The following is a 19933-nucleotide window of genomic DNA, read 5'->3' as shown; positions in this document are numbered from 1 at the left end:
ATCTCTGAAGTGCAAGCCTTGAGGTGAAATGACCTTCCTCAGGGAGCCTCCTGACTGGCTGTGGTTGAGGAGAGAAGACACTTGGTCAAGAATAGCTCCTGCTTTTCTATTTCTTTCTTTCTTCTTGGTATTATCTTGAGTTTATTTAGAAGAAGGGTTGAGAATAAGGAATTTGAAAAAGCACTCAACTAGATGGTCGTCAAGGGTCCTTTATGTTTCCAGAGTTCTGTGAAGTTGCTGTTTTTATTTGTCTTCAGGTATATATTGCTACCACATAATTGAGCCACAAAAACATTTAGATTTGTGTTGGTGACCTCAGAAGTTCCTGAAAGAAGTGTGACTAATTGTGTTGTTGACACAAGGGCATCCTTAGCAATAAGAGTTGCTACTGTGTTTAATACTACTTGTTTTGTGATTACTTCTGAAATCTGATCAAAAATTGATATAATTATCTCTTCAAAATTTATTCTTTTGTCTATTTGCTTTTAAGCTTTTAGTAAAACTTTATAAATTAAAATATTCTAAAACTCTGAAGAGAATAGGGAAGGGTTAGAGTGGAACTTTTCCCTATTCCCTCTGACTAACATGCTCACATGAAATGTTGCCAAGAAGTTCCTATAAATGTAATTTCACCTTGTGTGCTTTTGGAAGGAATGGAACAGCTGGTTAAAATATTTTATTTTTGACTAGAGAAGATAAATCAGACATGATTAGGTTAATAAGAGAACTGCTAAATGTTTTCTAAAAGTGCCATATTTAGTTTATGGTCATTGTTCATGACTGCGCGTAGAGGACATAGTCTTAAGAGGTACTGCCACTACTCTATCTCTTATGAATAACTGTGAGGAATTATAGAAAGTCAGGAGTGGGAAATAGTGAAGTGATTCTTTTGGCCAACCTAAAGCCTGTTCCATCCAGCCACAGTCTGTTCTGTTCTCTCTTTCCCTTTGAAGGCCAAGGTGGCATGCCCACTACTTGGGTGTTTTCATATTCTGTACATTTATCATGATATGTTTATTTGGCAGTGGTACAGATGTACTGATCCAGAAATGATTGATATCACATACTGAATGGTTGTATACAAGTTAGGAGAGAGACCTGTGTGACTAAACCACTATGATGTGTGAGGATGAGTTTATGCTGTTAATGGAATGGCTTTGTTGTAATGTAATTTCAGGAGCTGCTCATGGCAGCTGTGAGTCGAAAGTAAATTGAAAGCCAGCTGGTTTAGGTATCTTGGTGGTGAAGATCAACAGGGTACTGTGAAACTGGGACTCACTTATGGCAACATGAGACTGTCCCAACTAAGTCTCAGATGTGTTTCATCTGACACTTTCCTAGCTCCGTCCCTTGCTGTACTGGCTCCATTTGAAAACTTGACTTGCTCAGGAGAATGAACTACAGGTCTTGACAGGGAAGCAGACTTTTGACTTCTTGGTTACTTTAATATTTTTTGGTTCATTTGGATCATCAGATTATTGAGGTTAACATTGATGTCTTGTTCAAACTTCTTTTGTCTCTCTCACAGTAGCAGAAGAGTAGAGAAAATGCATTGTATTAAGCAAGGGATATGAAAGTGATGTTTGGGGTCTTTGGGTTCGTAGAATTGCTGGAATGTAGACTGCTCGGAGAAGGCAATGGCACCCTACTCCAGTACTCTTGCCTGGAAAATCCCACGGATGGAGGAGCCTGGTGGGCTGCAGTCCATGGGGTCGCGAAGAAGAGTCAGGCACGACTGAGTGACTTCACTTTCACTTTTCACTTTCATGCACTGGAGAAGGAAATGACAACCCACTCCAGTGTTCTTGCCTGGAGAATCCCAGGGACGGGGGAGCCTGGTGGGCTGCTGTCTGTGGGGTTGCACAGAGTCGGATACGACTGAAGCGACTTAGCAGCAGCAGACTGCTACCTGAAAAGCCCTCTAAACTTTTGTTGCCAATTGAATGCGGGGTAATGTGAACCCAGGCCCTTTGTGGTGGGCTTGTGTTCACAATTGAAATATTCCTGGGTCTGCCCCCAGGGGTAGACTTCCTCCATCCTCCATCTCTGCTCATTGTGGTTCTACCACAGAGTGACTGCTGCCTTTTTCCTTCAATAGGTATGTCCAATTTTCCCCGCCCAGGGAACATTTTATCCTTTAGACATTCTGTATAAGACATTGAAAAGAGAAAGGAAGATGCCAGTGAGGGAAAATTAGGAACCACTTTGTATCCTAGGCAATTCCTCATTCTTATTGACAGTTTATAATTGATATATAGGTAGGAAATTGATACTAAGAGATCCATCTGCTTTAAGAGTAAGAGCGTAGTGACTCAGAAAGAGGAGAGACTTGTTGAGCTATAAAGTGAGCAGATTGCCATTTCGGTGTCTTTTTCTATCCTATCAAAATACCAGTTTGCTCCATCTTCACCAAACATTTTAAATTAGTCATAGTTATGGTGCCTCTGATGTTCAAAATTACGTATGTTGCTGTAATTCTTATAGGGTGTAAGGGCACATACTTTCATGTAGACAGATGGTACTTCTGTCATAGCCTTTTTAATCCTGGTATGCTGATTGGGCATCAAAATTTTGTATTTACACTATTACCTTAACTGTCAAGAGATTGTGGGGCGGCTGTGGAAAGTCATCTGACATGTGTTCTCTTTCTTTGTACTGCCAGGGTTCTAAATATTTATCAACATTACTTATTCATACTCTGTAATGCCATACTTTATTGGTGAATGTTCTACCTTTCAGAGGGCATTAGATAGGTTTTCTGCAGTATTCAAGAGACATGAGCATAGCCCTATCAACCTATCAGTGAACATTGAATCAGTTTATGGTCTTCAGATTAATAAAGGCAAGCCTCCCCCTCTGCCCCCCAAATTAAAATGATACAAAAACGCATCTAGGGCACAATAGTTTAAACCCAAAAGTCACACTTATCTTTTGAGATCTAGTCATGTCGTGCCAATTTATATTCTGATAGATTATGAATTTGTGATGAATTCATTTTGATAGACTAAAGTTATCTTTGCACTCTGAATAATGAAGTTTTAAGCAAAAAAAAAAAAGTTTCAGGGGTATATATAAAACATAGTTAATCTTTGAGGTATTTTAACACAATTTTAGAATCACTAAATGCTGTTTTTGACCTATTCATTAAATCACAGCACATAAATCTATGTTTTTATTAGCAGCAATAAAAAACATGTCTTTAAAGTATGGAATAATTCAATTCAGTCCCTTTATTTTTCTGCCCATTTAATTGGAACTGGTGATGTTTTGATATATTGAAACATAATCAAGATTTTGATAACAGCTTTCTGGCTTATTGTGGGAATCATAACTGTGATGTATAGGGTTTCATTAAAAGTACACTTTAATTATACGCTAGATCTGCAGCTGAGAATTTAGAAATACTAGTGTGACCACATTGTGACAAAGGTTATGTTATCTCCTGCTAATGGAATGTAGCTTCCTTGACTTGTGGCTATTTTCCTAAGTTCTTCCTTTAATAAAGACAAAACCCTCACCCTAAAAGAAACAGGTTACCCAAGTAGGAAGATTGAAAATGAAATCAGACTCTTTCTGACATTTTTAGTGCCAGCTACTGAACAAAAGACTTCTTTAGGGAAGCACTTTATTCAGTGGCTCTTTGACTATGAGCCATCTAATATATTAAACATTTTTCAGTGAGCACAGCAGTAGAATGCCACTTTCTGTTTTCAACTCCTCACATAGTAAAACCTGTTCTGTCAGCAAGCAGTGTATTAAATGCCCTAGCACATGTGTTAAACACCAAAGGAAAGACATGTCTAAGACAAGAATCCTAGTTTCAATCAACTTAAGTCTACATAAATGAGAGAACATTTATAGGACAGATACAAGTAGGTGAAAATGAATATTGGGTGCTGGTTAAGACTCTAGATTAGTTGGACCAGAGGAATGAGTCGTCAAAAAAGAAAAAAAAGCATTTCCAGAGCACGTTGAGAAATGCCTTCCTAAGAAGGAGGCACGTACAAACTCTGTCAAAGGAAGAAACAGTTTGGTGAGGCAGAAGGCAGTGAGCTTGGTTTTATGCTTGCTTGTGGAATTTGACATGACAGGAGGTGGAGTAGCTACTCTCAGGAAGCAGCAAGACAGTCCAGAGCTAGAGCTCTGTGAGGGGGAGGGAGAGGCTGTGATTCCACTCAGCCAACCTCACAGCAGATCTCAGGCCTGGGATTAGCACCAAAGAGAGAGGCTTTGTGTTGAGGGAGCTACTGCGTGCAAGGACGCCCACGGTTTGGGGACAGGCAGATGCAGTGGGGTCCCTCCCAGATTTCTACCTGACTTTTGCCTCTGATTTCTGTGGTGATCTATACTGCTGTATAAATTTCCACCATCCACCATTCTTCATCCTTCAAAGGGCTGCTCAATTCCTCTTGTTCTGGAAGACCACAGTGGTCAGGGAAGCCTTCTGTGAGCCCTTGTGGGTTGAGGGAGGAGAGGAATGCAGGGGAGAGGAAACAGGCAAAGGTCTAAAAGCCCATGTTAGAGGCTTCTACTGTGAGACCAATCTTCACAGAACATTTTCTCAAATCCTTGAAGTCAGTGGTTTCAGTTTTCCATATATATTGTATACATTGATCAAAATTGTGCTTTTTAGTTATTTTGAGATAAATTTTATTTGAATGCTGAAACTTAGTAGTACTTCAAAACAAACAAATATTCTGCCCTTTGGAGGGGGAGAGTTTGCTGTAATTTCAAAATATTTAATGTATTATTTATCTGATGAATAATATTTGTTTGGTTAACTGTATTACCTGACTGAACTTCCTTCTGGAAAGTTATTAGAGAGAGACACAGGCAGACAGACACACTAAGACCAGTTAGGAAGACATTTTCAGAGTGAAACATTTCTGTTGTCCAATTTTATTTGCATTCAAGCTTTCATCCAGAAAACATTTATTTACCTTTCCTTTGACTGTGGCATGCCATTTAAAATGTTATGTATGAAATAGCATATGTAAACACAAACTATTCATAATAGATACCCTCTCTGAATCAGTCCCCTAGAATGCTTAATAAAAAAAATCTCAACTAAAATATATTTAGTCATAAAAATGGATAGTAGTAAAGCCAGTAGAAATGGTATGTTATGAATTGTATCTCATTTTTTTTTATATGTTATGATAACACCTTGTTGGAGAGAAGTTTTTCTGGTTGCTTACTGCAAAGTTAAAGACAGTTCTGTATCATTGCATAGGCTTTTGTATGCATTTGTGCTCCCAGGGAGACCAGATGAGAAGTAGACAAATACTGTGAACTTTAATGAGTGCAGGCTTTAAGATGTATAAAATAGGGGAACCCTCCTAGGTGCTTTCTGGATGTCACATGTGGAATACAGAACCATGCTATCCTGGTTCTTGGTATTGAAATTGTTTGCACTTTAGAAGAGTAAATACATTGGTTTTTGAAAGCAAAATTTAAAAACAGATTTTAGATATAAATGATAACCTAGAATTAAGGCATGGTTCTGCAGGAGTTGACTTAAACTAGTGAATGTTGAAAGAATCACGTTTCATTGCCATGCGTATGGTAGTCTCGCAGCATACAAGCACAGCAGATAAACGGAAGTGGTAGACTGTGCATAGGGCCCCATGTACAACTTTCATGGGCAGCTCGGTAAGTATGTAGCTGTTTGTTTTTATCATACTCCTGAGTGACTAATGGACATCAGTTACTCGTGTTGACTAACCTGTTCATTTGTTTTGTGTTTACTCTTTCTTACATTTCTGAATTGGGGTGAACCACTCCTCAGCTAGATTTGTTTTGGGGGGGAAATAACTAGTGGCAGAGGCCAGGCCTCCCTCAAACCCATCCTGAGTTCTGAGGTTAGCACAGTGCTGAGCCTGTCCTCAGTTCTGCACTTCTAGGAACCAGAACTAATCTGTAAACCAGAGCACTCATTTGTTAAATTATGAATTCTTAATTGCCAGAGTGTTCATGGTTGTTGAGTAGGCTTCTCCCTTCTGGCACCCGGATAACTGCTGCAGTAATGAACCTAGAATCCTGTTAAAGATGAGGAGAGTTTCAAGAGAGGTCTCTTTTCAGGACCATCTCTTGCCTTAAAGAGCTTACAGAGAAGATCTTTCTAGTAGCCTCATAGATTTGACTTCCCCAGACAGGGCCAAAATCTAGATTTTCCTCTCCTGTTCTTCACGCTCACAATGTCCCCTCCTCCAATTCTGATGTTAATTACATGTGATGGGGTATAAATCACGTCTGTGTTTTCTATAATCTTTTCCTGATTATAGATTTTATAAAGTTCTTGAGGGGAATGCGTTTACTGATTCTTAGTTTATTTCCCAGGGCTTCCCGGGTGGCGCTAGTAGTAAAACATCCCCCTGCCAGTGCAGGATATGCAAGAGACTCGTGTTTGATCTGTAGGTCCGGGAGGTCTCCTGGAGAAGGGAATGGCAACCCACTCCAGTGTTCTTGCCTGTAAAATTCCATGGACAGAGGAGCCTGGCAGACTACAGTTCATGGGGTCGCAGAGACTCAGACATAACTGAGCAGCTAAAAACAACAACAACAGTTCCTTCATCTTTTCATATCCAGAGTTTTCTCTCTCCTTTTCTTCTCCTCCTCTCCACCCTAATTTTAATCTGTTGGCATTCTCTGAACACAGCACATTGTGATGTTTTATGTCTCTTTGTCTTTGTAGAAACTCTCATGTTCCTGGATGTCCCTCCTGTTGTGGCATATTTTATTATCTTTTCTGTTGCATTTATCACACTATTTTTATTCCTTTCTCTCCTGTTAGAATGTGAGCTCCTTCAGCATCTTGATGATTCTGAAGCTTAACACTGCTTGGCACATAAATATTTCTTTGATAAAAGTGAAGATACATTGTCGTTCTTCCCCTCAGTCTTCATCTCATTGTTTCCTTCTTTCACTCAACAAACTCTATTGAGCACCTACTATGTTTCAGGCATTTTATTGGTGCTGAGAATACCGTGGTGATTTAGATGAAAAGAGTCCCTGGTCTCACTGAATCTAGAGTGTATGATTGGGAGATGCAGAACAGTGAATAGGAAATTCAGTCTAGTTCACTGCATGCTCCATCTGTGATAAAATGCTAGAAGCTTTGTAATTTTTTTCTTGTCCTTTCTTCAAAAAGCTGTTTGGAGATGTTAAGTATGGAAATGTGTGTGTCTTCTGGAAAATATAGTATTAAGTGCACAAAATCTAAACTAAAGACAGAAAGTGAAGTCTCTCAGTCGTGTCCAACTCTTTGTGACCCCATGGACTGTAGCCTACCAGGGTCCTCTGTCTATGGGATTTTCCAGGCAAGAATACTGGAGTGGGCAGCCATTTCCTTCTCCAGGGGATCTTCCCAACCCAGGGTTCGAACCCGAGTCTTCCACATTGTGGGCAGATGGTTTACCATCTGAGCCACCAGGGAACCCCTAATTAAACTAATTAAAGGAGGCTGAAATACAAGTATCATTTCTCTGACTTCAGCTTGTTGAAGACAGGGACAAAAAGGACTGTTATTACAGTTGTTAATCTACCATACTTCCAGTTATGATGCCTTTTTAGATGTAGGATTTTCCAGAGCTACTTGAAAAATTGAAATCATTACATACATTTTACTTAAACCAGTATTATTAAAAGTGACTTCAAGCATTTATAAGATCAGTGTTTTTTGATAATACTCCAAATCAAAACTGTCAGCTTTCCTTCTTCACCTGTGCTTTTAGGAAAGCACCTTCTAGATTAATACCTATATTGAACTGGACTTGTTTTAGGCAAATTGTTGTATGTCTCGGATGGGGAGTTGATCTTCCCAGCCACGGTACCAATGTGTACCATATACCATGTCTATTTCCACATAAATGTTCATGAGACAAGCATGAAAAATATAATTAAAGTTCACACCTGGCCTGGAGCAGGTTGAGTTCTTTTTCTGGAAAACCATTTTATTCCTTCATTCAGAAATGATGTTTTCCAAGAAATTGTTACCCAACTTAACAGCCAAAACACAACTTCATGCTTAATTTTGTTGGAAGGAGCCTTTATTGAAGAGAACTTTAATTTTTCTGTACTATTTTCTTTAAAGTACTTAATGTTTTTCTTTTAATACGCTGACATTATTGGAAAAGCTGAGAGAGCCCTATTTTAATTGTGAAGGATGGAGCAGTACCTCTTTCTAGCTTTATTTGCTCATTAATAGTAATTATTATCTTGTGGGATTTCCCAAAGCATATTCCTCAGAATGTTAATAGGTGGCCCTAAAAACAGTTGCGGGTCAGATAAGTGTGAGATACTGAAATAGATGAGATTAAACAGGTTCATTTACTTTGAGATTTCTCAGTCTTTAAATGCTCTATGCCACTGCTTCTGAATCTTGAACATGTGTACAAAACACTGGTGATGTTATTCACATGAAGATGATTCAGTAGGTCTGGCGTGAGGCCTGAAATTGTGCGTTTCTTCTAAGCTCTAAAGGGCTGCCAGTATAGCTGGCCCACAGGTCTCACTTTAAATAACAATGTTTTTAGGAATCTTCAAGAGGAAGCATTTCCCACATTTATACTTTGCAACGTTGGAAACATTGTTTCTGTTGTACTAGAAGTAGTCCATGGAGCATATTTTGAATCTTTCAAATTACAAATAAATTTATAATTTAAAAAGAAGTCTGATATAACACTTCTGAGATATCTAATACAGAACTTGTAGGTTATTATCAGCTAGAAAGCCTGGTGTAAATCACAAGACACTCAGAAGTCATTTAAAGAGTCCATGTTAAAAAAAAAAAATCACTGTCATAAACTAAAAAGACAAATACTGCGTAAGATAACTGGTTGTTAGTAGACTGTATACTTCTTTTAAAAATAGATCTTATAAATGTTATTAAATACCCAAGTCCTTAATTAAACAATTTTACTGTTTTTATTGCCTCTGGTTATTCACTTATAAATTACCATATTTCTGAATCCCCATATGTGCTGTGCTAGTGGTTTTATTAGTCTTTAATCTTTAATACTAGCATTTGATATGAAGAACTAATGATAAAAACAAATTTTTGTTTAAACAGCTTTAGATTGGATATGGCTTGCCATACCCTTAATTGCATATATTATAAAATAAGAGTCTAGGGACGATTTTGAGAAATCTATTAAATCTGAAGCAAATTTTTACATATAAAAGCTTAATAAAATGAATGCATTATAGCTAGGCTTCTCCCTACCTGTGTCCTTGTGTTGCACCTAGTATTCAGTTCAGTCGCTCAGTTGTGTCCGACTCTTTGCGACCCCATTTGACCATAGCACACAGGCCTCCCTGTTCATCACCGACTCCCGGAGTTCACCCAAACTCCTGTCCATCGAGTCAGTGATGCCATCCAACCATCTCATCCTCTGTCGTCCCCTTCTCCTGCCTTCAGTCTTTCCCAGCATCAGAGTCTTTTAAAATGAGTCAGCTCTTCACATCACATGGCCAAAGTATTGGAGTTTCAGCTTCAACATCAGTCCTTCCAATGAACATTCAGGACTGATCTCCTTTAGAATGGACTGGTTGGATCTCCTTGCAGTCCAAGGGACTCTCAAGAGTCTTCTCCAACACCACAGTTCAAAAGCATCAATTCTTCGGTGCTCAGCTTTCTTCACAGTCCAACTCTCACATCCATACATGACCACTGGGAAAACCATAGCCTTGACTAGATGGACCTTCATCGGCAAAGCAGTGTCTCTCCTTTTTAATACTGTCTAGGCTGGTCATAACTTTCTTTTCACGGAGTAAGAGTCTTTTAAATTTCATGGCTGCAATCACCATCTGCTGTGATTTTCAGTTCAGTTCAGTCACTCAGTCGTGTCTGACTCTTTGCGACCCCATGAATCGCAGCACGCCAGGCCTCCCTGTCCATCACCAACTCCTGGAGTTCACTCAGACTCACGTCCATCAAGTCAGTGATGCCATCCAGCCATCTCATCCTCTGTTGTCCCCTTCTCCTCCTGCCCCCAATCCCTCCCAGCATCAGTCTTTTCCAGTGAGTCAACTCTTCGCATGAGGTGGCCAAAGTACTGGAGTTTCAGCTTCAGCATCATTCCCTCCAAAGAAATCCCAGGGCTGATCTCCTTCAGAATGGACTGTTTGGATCTTCTTGCAGTCCAAGGGACTCTCAAGAGTCTTCTCCAACACCACAGTTCAAAAGCATCAATTTTTCGGTGCTCAGCCTTCTTCACAGTCTAACTCTCCCATCCATACGTGACCACAGGAAAAACCATAGCCTTGACTAGATGGAACTTTGTTGGCAAAGTAATGTCTCTGCTTTTGAATATGCTATCTAGGTTGGTCACAACTTTCCTTCCAAGGAGTAAGAGTCTTTTAATTTCATGGCTGCAGTCACCATCTGCAGTGATTTTGGAGCCCAAAAAAATAAAGTCTGACATTGTTTACTCATCTATTTCCCATGAAGTGATGAGACCAGATGACATGATCTTTGTTTTCTGAATGCTGAGCTTTAAGCCAACTTTTTCACTCTCCTCTTTCACTTTCATCAAGAGGCTTTTTAGTTCCTCTTCACTTTCTGCCGTAAGGGGGTGTCATCTGCATATCTGAGGTTATTGATATTTCTCCCAGCAATCTTGATTCCAGCTTCTGTTTCTTCCAGCCCAGTGTTTCTCATGATGTACTCTGCATATAAGTTAAATGAGCAGGGTGATAATATACAGCCTTGACATACTCTTTTTCCTATTTGGAACCAGTCTGTTGTTCCATGTCCAGTTCTAACTGTTGCTTCCTGCTGTGATTTTGGAGCCCCCCAAATAAAGTCAGCCACTGTTTCTACTGTTTCCCCATCTATTTGCCATGAAGTGATGGGACTGGATACCATGATCTTAGTTTTCTGAATGTTGAGCTTTAAGCCAACTTTTTCACTCTCCTCTTCACTTTTCACTTTTTCACTGCGCTTTCACTGTACCTAGTATAGTGTCCTTATTTATACATGCTATTGAAGCCCTTCTTTGAGCTTCCTGTATTTGAGCTCTTAGTACCCCATTTATCTTGAGATGTATTTTATTGTGGATGTTTATTTACCGTGTCTTTCCATTTAGGCTATAAATTGAATAGGAGGTCTTATTCATCTTTATATTTTCAGTTACACCTAATTTATAGTATCTTATTTAGTAAGTCAAAGAGCAATAGTGTATTAAATAAACTATCTTTAGAAGATAATCCAGCATGTAAAATTTAATATTTTAATCTTATAATACTTTAAAAATAACACTGGTAACTTAAAATTTCCCCCTGTATCCTCATTTCTTGTCTTGATGGTTGTATCGGTTAGTATCACTTACCATGTAACAAGTCATCTGAAATCTCAGTGGCTCAAACAACAGTTTTTAAATTTCTCGTAATTCTAGATTGTTAAGGAGGTTCTGCTAGTCTTACCTGGGTTCACTCAGGTGGCTGCAGTCAGCTGCTAACTTGGTCAGGGTAGAACAATTTACTTTCTTCAGTTCCTCACACGTCTCCTGTTGGTAGCATGTGGAGTTTCTTTAGACTTAACTTTCAATTTCCTGAGTTATTTGCTTAGCACTGTTTCTTGTGTACTAACCCTTCTTTGGTCATATTTGTATTTGGTTGCAGAACTTCCTTTGAAGAGTATTGAAACCACATTTTCTTGGGTCCTGGTATGTCCTAAAATGCCTTTATTTTTCTTCATATTTGAATAATGATTTTTGGTTAGTACTTAGAAATTATTACTATATATATATAGTAATATATACTATATATAGAAGTACTTAGAAATTATATATATATTAGATTATATATAAATTATATATATTAGAAATATATATTAATATATATTAGAAATATATATATATACTGTATATATATACTATATATATATTAGTACTTGGAAATTGTTACTATAACCATCAGGCTTCTGTGAAACTGATTCTCATTCCTTTGTATGCAATTTATTTTTCCTGCATGGTAACATCTACAATCTTTTCTTTATCCTTGGAACCTAGAAATTTCAGTGGATTGGGTTTAGATATAATCTGTTTCATTCATTTTATTTACTTACTGGCCAATTTTAAATATTAGTTTTCAGCTCAGAAATTTCCATTTCTTACTTGTTTGAGTAGTCTCCTTTTTTCCTCTCTTCTTCATACTTGTAAATAAACATAACTCCTGGATCTAGTCTCAAGTCTCCAAACTACTCTTATCTTTTTTTTCTCTCTCTCTTCAGGCAGGGAGTGGGGTGCAGTGCTCAGATTGAATCCTTTACATCACTCTTAGGAAATATTCTTTTTATAAAAATTAATTCTGCTATTCATTGCATTGATAGAGATTTTTGGTTTTATCCTATAACTTATTTTCAAGGTCTTTGGCTGTGTTTCTCTTTCACAGACACAGTTTTCAATTTAAACGTTAAAGATGTTAGTTTACCACTTCACTCTTTATGTTCAGAGAATTCTGCCCTTCTGGGCATCAGTACTGCCTGAGGCCCTGTTGTGTCCGGTTCTCTCCATCTTTGCCTGTGACTGCCGCTTGAGCATGTGCAGGGCAGGGGCCAACCAACCACCTAGTGGCATTGTCTCCCTCTTGATCATCTGATCATGGCCCAGGTCTAAGAATTCCAAGATCCTCTGACTCTGAGCTCCCTCACCTACTGCTCCAGCCACTCATCAGGCTTGTGTGTGTGTGGTTTGGTTGCTTCTGGTTATTTTGCCATAGGTCTGCAACCATTATTTTTCTAATATTTTGGCATACTGATGGCGTTTTTTGAATTTTTAGACTGGCTAATTTTCTTATCCTGAAAAAGAGAAAATGCCTTTTCCATTATTTCATGGTGTTGTGAGTTGGAAAATAGCAGAAATGTATGCTCATCTCACCTCTCAATCCAGTCATCCCCCCTCAGAGTTACATTCTTACCCTGTTGGTTATCCCCATCCTATCTTTTTTATACCCTTTAACATGTCAGACAGCTATGTGCTTTAAGGGATCCCAAATCCTAAAACAAACAAACAATAACAAAAAAACCTGAATCTATCAGTTCAGTTCAGTTCAGTTGCTCAGTCATGTCTGACTCTTTGCGACCCCATGAATCGCAGCACTCCAGGCCTCCCTGTCCATCACCAACTCCTGGAGTTCACTCAGACTCACGTCCATCAAGTCAGCGATGCCATCCAGCCATCTCATTCTCTGTTGTCCCCTTCTCCTCCTGCCCCCAATCCCTCCCAGCATCAGAGTCTTTTCCAATGAGTCAACTCTTCGCGTGAGGTGGCCAAAGTACTGCAGTTTCAGCTTTAGCATCATTCCTTCCAAAGAACACCCAGGACTGATCTCCTTCAGAATGGACTGGTTGGATCTTCTTGCAGTCCAAGGGACTCTCAAGAGTCTTCTCCAACACCACAGTTCAAAAGCATCAATTCTTCGGCACTCAGCTTTCTTCACAGTCCAACTCTCACATCCATACATGACCACTGGAAAAACCGTAGCTTTGACTAGATGGACTTTTGTTGGCAAAGTAATGTCTCTGCTTTTGAATATGCTGTCTAGGTTGGTCATAACTTTCCTTCCAAGGAGTAAGCGTCTTTTAATTTCATGGTTGCAGTCACCATCTGCAGTGATTTTGGAGCCCCAAAAAATAAAGTCTGACACTGTTTCTACTTTTTCCCTATCTATTTGCCATGAAGTGATGGGACCGGATGCCATGATCTTCATTTTCTGAATGTTGAGCTTTAAGCCAACTTTTTCACTCTCCTCTTTCACTTTCATCAAGAGGCTTTTTAGTTCCTCTTTACTTTCTGCCATAAGGGTGGTGTCATCTGCATATCTGAGGTTATTGATATTTCTTCCAGTAATCTTGATTCCAGCTTGTGCTTCTTCCAGCCCAGCATTTCTCATGATGTACTCTGCATATAAGTTAAATAAGCAGGGTGACAATATACAGCCTCGACGTACTCCTTTTCCTATTTGGAACCAGTCTGTTGTTCCATGTCCAGTTCTAACTGTTGCTTCCTGACTTGCATACAGGTTTCTCAAGACACTGGTCAGGTGGTCTGGTATTCCCATCTCTTTCAGAATTTTCCACAGTTTCTTGTGATTCACACAGTCAAAGGCTTTGGCATAGTCAATAAAGCAGAAATAGATGTTTTTCTGGAACTGTCTTGGTTTTTCAATGATCCAGTGGATGTTGGCAATTTGATCTCTGGTTCCTCTGCCTTTTCTAAAACCAGCTTGTATTTTCCAAAGAAGATTTCCGTTTTTTTTTTTTTTTTTTGCTCTGTGTAAGAAACGTTTGTTTAGAAGGATTGAAAATACCAAAGTGCAGTCTATGTTTATCCAATATAGAATCTTTAGTTTTTATCAACAGTTTTACAGGATTTACCTGTCACGACACGAACTGTGTCAGTACTCCACCTGACTCTGGGAGCACCATTTACATAGCACACAGTGTAAGTGGCCATCTCAAGGTGTGAGTCATGCTATTAATACTTAAGTTTACTTATGCAAAAGAATGGAGAAAAAATACAGAATCCAGTGAATTTCACTGGATAAGACAAAATAAAGTGTATTATTATACTTTGACAAAAATTATCAGTAAGGCGAGTAGAAATGGGTAAATAGAGGAAAATCCACTATCCAGTTGATCTTCTATCTCATTAAGTTAGTGGAGATGATTTTGTGGGTTAGTTTCATCTGTGATAAAGGGGGTTGTAGTTGAGTCTTAAGTTATTCCTGTATATTACATCCACAGCCTGCAAAGAAAGCCTTTTATAATCACACTAGAATGTACTTGACCTGTAACCTGAACAGAAAATTTCTTGTTAATTTGTGAGTTCACTATGAGAAACACACACTATGTTATACCAACAGTTTTATGTAAAAATTTGTCTTCAATAGAGGTATTAGTGAAAACACATAACAGTTCATAGCTTTCCAAAAAGTATTTCACAAGGCTCAAAAGAATGCTGTCCAACAGAATTATAAAAAGTAGTGAAATAAAATGAAGTAATAAGAAAGTAACAAAAGGCTGGAATAAAATGAGAACACAGTTGTAAGAGTTGATTACAAACTCCTCTGAACTTTTTGTGTACCTAAACAGAAACAGTCAGCAGTAAGACTTCCAGTCACCATCATTCTCTCAGGAAAAACACAGTGTCCTGGCCTTCAGGTGCTTTTTTATAGAGAGGTGTGATGTGGTAGACAACACTCTGAAAACCCCTGAAGAGCATTCACATCAGTTCAGAACATAGATGTTCTCATATCTTTGTCTCCGCCTCCAAATTCAGAGAACTTTGTCTCCTGTTTCTGACACACACCCGGTGCAGGATTCCTTCTGTACCTTCCCTGCTACTTGATCTTCTGAACTGTGGTTAAAGACCTCCAGCGATGGGGAATATACCACCTCTGGGGGTTTAGTTCTTGAAATTTTGGATATCTGGCTCTTTACTCCGAAAGGAAAGACCTTCCTGAGCTTGCCCTCATAGCGCCAACCTTTAATTTTACAATATAAATATAATGAAACATAACTGTTAGCCAGATTTGATTCAGAGTATATAGACAGTAGTAATTTAGGTTAATACAAGTTTGGTACAAAACCATTAGTTTTTGGTCTAGCTCTTGGGACCAAAAATTCTGACCTTGTTTGTGCTTGGCAGACCTGAAGATATTCATAGACCTTTGCTTGTCTGCGTGGTCCTTTTCTTGTTCAGGTCAGATTTTTCTTGTTCTTGTGATTTCTTGTTCAGGTCAGATTTTTCTCTTCCTGTTCTGTCAAGTGTTCTTCCTGTGTTCTCAGCTAAGCTTCAAGCTCATCATTAATTTTGTCCTTGTGCCTGGAAATAAATGGTGGAATCCTTTTACCATCCTACTCATCCTCTCGAATGAATACATTTGTGTCCATTCCTGTTAATGTGCCACCCATCACTGAAAGTGGACATGGACCTGAAGAAGAGGTGTACATTCCCTTGTCCCTTTCTTTCTATCACCTTAAATGCTGATATCGATACAACATAGCATCACCTTGGCTTTGTGGAAGCCTCTTTTCATTCTTGATTCACTCATTGTGCTCTTGAACCTAAGGTGATTATGGTGAAGATCTCTCAGTCATGTCTGACTCTTTGCGACCCCATGGACTGTAGCCTACCAGGGTCCTCTGTCCATAGGATTTTCCAGGCAATAGTACTGGAGTGGATTGCCATTTCCTTCTCCAGGGAACTTCCTGACCCAGGGATTGAACCTGGGTCTCCCACATTGTAGACAGACGCTTAACCATCTGAGCCACCAGGGAAGTCCAAGTGCCTACTAAATCTTTCCCCTGTGTGCTGCTGAGCTAACCCTAAGTACAAGATCCTTGTTTATGCTTGGTGTTTTTGTTTTTTTTACATCTCATTAGAAGCAACTCATTATTGCAGTGTATCAGCGATTTTTATATTTGAATTTCATCACCTGGTAAATTCAGTATTCTTACTCATTGAAGAGTTTGAGCATGCCCTGTATATTATTATTACATTGTGGTTAAAGTTTTTGGTTAGGGCTGGGCCAGGATCAGAGTTCTCTAGCATTGCATTAGAAACCTCTGTAGTTTGATATATTTTGTTCAGCTATTTACAGAATGTCAGAGGCAGCAGTTGCCCTTGTGCCAGCCCTATTTCTCTGCTGATTATAATACCATGGGGGACTTCTAACATCATCATGACTCAATGAGTCTAGACACACTGCACTTCCGTGGTTACAGTGCCAAAGAGAAATTAGATGAGCTTAACATGACTTTTCTTTGGCGTGCCCCTTTTTGGTTCTCACAGTCATCTCTTGGATAAAATCCTTGTAAGAATCTCACCCAACATCTATGTCTAGCTCTCTAGTTTGTAACGTGAAGAGAGTCTACTTTCTTCTTTCCAAAAACAGCAATGGCATTTTCCTGTTTCCAGTTTTCTGGCACCTTTTCCATTCTCTGTGATTTTTCAAAGAGCCAGAATGGTCCAGCAACTTATTTGTAAGTGTACCCAGGTCCCTAAAATGTAATTGCCCAGATCGGGCCAGTTGAGATAATTGAGGGAAGCACAAAGCTTAATTTCTCACAGTCTTTTTGCCATATAAGTAGTCGTTGCTTTTTTGCTTTGCTAATGGGGAGAAGTAATAATATTCTGTAACTTTAGTCTTAGCTTGATTCCTTCCAGCTCCTAAAATTGTTAGGAGAGCTATGTAAATGAACAGATTACTTTACTAGGTGTATAGCTTGTCAGTAGTATGGCATCCCTTCTTTGCCCCATCTTGGTGATGGTGTTTAGGGACCGTTCAGAGATGAGGTGTAGAGAAGTGTCTCACACTCATTTAAGCCTGGGTACCCTGGTCATCATCGTCTATCCCGTGAGTGTTGGTGATTGCCTGCAGTGTCTCCTAGTTTTGAGGAATCTGAGAGTAGAAATCATGCCTACCTATGCAAGTCTCCTCTCTTGCTGAATAAGAGTTTCTTTTTCATCACCTCTTTCTGTTGATTTCAGTGTAGTTACTCCATCACTTGCCTCTTGCCTCTGCCTTGGTCTGACTCATATTTTGCTGCCTCAGCTAGATGATGAGCCATTAATGATCAGTGACCTTTCTTTATGCCCGTACCCCGGTATCACCCTGCATGTTGTTACATGGGCAAAGTGGTATTCAGAAGATGTTCATCTGATACCATAGATCTGGACAGTCATCAGAAAATAAATATCATGAAATTAAATATGGTGCACTCACAGTGACGTAATGCAGTTACAACGGTATTTTTCAGTATCTTTCTTTAAATAGCAACGATCCTCCTATTTTTAGTCAAGAGTAATTACTTCCCCAATGATGTTTCTTTCTTTCCCAAATTCTCTTTGTTCACTGAAAATTTGCTTCTCTTTTTCTTATACATTGGTTATTTCAGGGTATTATACTCTTGACATTTAAAATTTTTGTTTCTTGGCATTATTTGTTTCACTGTTGCATAGTAACATTTTTGTTCTTTGCAACCATCTGCTTATTTTAAGGTGTGTAGTTTTTTGATGGCATAGAATATTTTCATATCTTTACCAGCCTTAAGTGCAAGTCTAGGATTGTTATGTGTGGCTTTTTTATTTTCATAGACCTTAAATCTTATCTATAATGAGCACTGGCTAAATACAGAAATGCATCATTTTATCCAGTTAATAATACTTTCCCCTGGAGAAGGGAATGGCAACCCACTTCAGTACTCTTGCCTGGAGAATCTCATGGACTGAGGAGCCTGGTAGGCTACAGTCCGTGGGGTAGCAAAGAATCGGACACGACTGAGCAACTAACAACAACAATGATATTTGAGAGCACTATTTTATATATCAATATTAACATACATACTAAAAAATAAAGATTGTCATAAAAATCATCCGATGGTGTTGTGGGAAGAATTAGTAAACTCTTTTTGTAAGTGAGGAAGTGGTAGCTCATGTTCAAGGCACTTAGGTTATGATCCTGGACCCGCATACTTTAAGCCTGGAGGTCCTCCTCAAACTTGAACTGGAGGTCCTCCTTTTTGCAGTTGAGGCTGCACTTGGCCTGAGGCTCCACAGAAACTGCCAACAAAGAATTTACCTCTAGAGCAACCATGAGAACTCCTCATGGAGAGCCCCATTAGGGGAAAATACACATACTCATCAGACCCGTTTTCCATTTCTGCCCATTAATGTGGCAGCAGTAAAGCAACATTGACAGCACCCTGGAACCTAACCCCAGCTTCCCCAGTATGCAAGTCAGGAGAGTGAGGAAGGAGGTGGAGGCTCGGATGATATGTTCATCTTCCCTTGTCTTACAGATTGAGTTTGGAAATAAACAGCAAGTTGATATTTGAGGGAATGGGGACCTTCTCCCCCGTCCCCCCACCCCAGATCATCCTACAGAAATGAACATTGTTGAAGTTGAAAAGAAATCAAAATATGAGAGTAGAGTCATTTTTAGGAGAAAACTATGAAGAATGTCAAAAACAGCACTTGCGGTCTCAAATACAAGTACAGAGTAATGTATTAAGCAAATAAGATCTCAGGAGCACCATAGCACTTGTGGTCAGATTTGCCTAATGACTGTTATGAGACATGGAAGAGACAGTCAGTCCTCATTCATGTATTCATTTATTTGGTGAAGATTAGTTGGATATTATATATGCCAGGCTCTAGGCTGGTCTTATGGTATGATAAACTCTATTCTGGAGGAGACAGACAGAGAGACTGACAGGTAAACAAGTTATTAGAATATTTACAACATTTTATATGGGTACCTTTTCCCAATCTTTTTCAAATTTATATAAAAATCCATATCAAATCAGTAAGTTTCCCGGCAAACACACCACTCTCAGTCTGTGTTATGTAGGAGAGGCACCTATTCACTTGGCAAGAACCCATTTTTCTGTCACAGTCTATGATCCTGAAAAATAAATTCTCTTTCAACACCATCACCATAGTCATTGTCATCTTTGCATCAACAGATTCCTCTAAGGAAACCAAGCTAGCTATAATACTCCACCAGCAGTCTTGATTTTTTTTAAATACCACAGAATTTCGCCTATTTTTTCAAGCCTTTTGTAAGTTTTACTTTCCCTTTTCTTCTCATGCATAAGCCTCTTCTGCAACTGTAAAGCATTTACAGTTGTAGATGTCTTCTTACTCAAGTACTTCTTTGAAAACTGACCCTTATAGCAGTCTAGCGTATTTGTTACTATTTTGTTCATGATAAGGTAATCATATTTACTTAATGGTGACCTGTTTAGAAAATTCAGCAATTTTATAGCATCTAACAGCTTTATTGTCCTTGGTGTATTTTTGCATCCTCTTCCTTAACACTTTCCACATCATTTTTAGACTATGATTTTGTTTAAATATTTTCTCAGTGTTTTTTATTGTCATTATTATTCTATTGTTATTTTTTAGTGTTTGGTAGTACTAGTTCT

The 19933-nt window shown here is 38.8% G+C and overlaps 1 protein-coding gene across 13 annotated transcripts in view; it reads left to right on the top strand.

The window, feature by feature from the left end:
- Positions 1 to 19933, top strand: part of PKP4 (plakophilin 4) — a 258767-nt gene that overhangs the window by 51576 nt on the left and 187258 nt on the right. The window lies entirely within an intron of this gene.

The sequence above is a fragment of the Bos indicus genome, chromosome 2, assembly GCF_029378745.1.
Source record: "Bos indicus isolate NIAB-ARS_2022 breed Sahiwal x Tharparkar chromosome 2, NIAB-ARS_B.indTharparkar_mat_pri_1.0, whole genome shotgun sequence".
NCBI classification, from domain to species: domain Eukaryota; kingdom Metazoa; phylum Chordata; class Mammalia; order Artiodactyla; family Bovidae; genus Bos; species Bos indicus.
Note: the sequence above shows the minus strand (reverse complement) of the source record. Positions and strands in the feature narration are given on the sequence as shown.